Source organism: Cariama cristata, unplaced genomic scaffold, assembly GCF_000690535.1.
Source record: "Cariama cristata isolate BGI_N322 unplaced genomic scaffold, ASM69053v1 scaffold22380, whole genome shotgun sequence".
Taxonomy (NCBI): Eukaryota; Metazoa; Chordata; class Aves; order Cariamiformes; family Cariamidae; genus Cariama; species Cariama cristata.
In genome coordinates, this window is record NW_009596679.1 from 16295 (window position 1) to 16545 (window position 251).

A 251-nucleotide genomic window follows, 5' to 3' on the forward strand; every position below is an offset into this window, starting at 1 on the left:
GCTCGGTTAATGGGCGGGGAGAGGGAGGAGGCAGCAGGGAAAGCGCAGGTCGGAGGCACTAGTGAAGCGACAGGCTGTGCCCAGGAATCTCGAGAGAGAGATGAAAAGGGCCCGAGAAGGGAAGGGGAGAGGCGGTGGGCAGGCCGGCCCTGCCGGGGCCTGAGCCCACGGTGCAGCGCCAGGCACAGGGGGTGCAGGGGGGGGACGGGGACAGGGACAGACCCCCGCCCCAGCCTGCCCCATCACTGACT

General features: G+C 69.3%; 1 protein-coding gene across 1 annotated transcript in view; it reads right to left on the reverse strand.

The window, feature by feature from the left end:
- POLDIP3 (polymerase (DNA-directed), delta interacting protein 3) overlaps positions 1-251 on the reverse strand; it is a 13704-nt gene that overhangs the window by 13165 nt on the left and 288 nt on the right.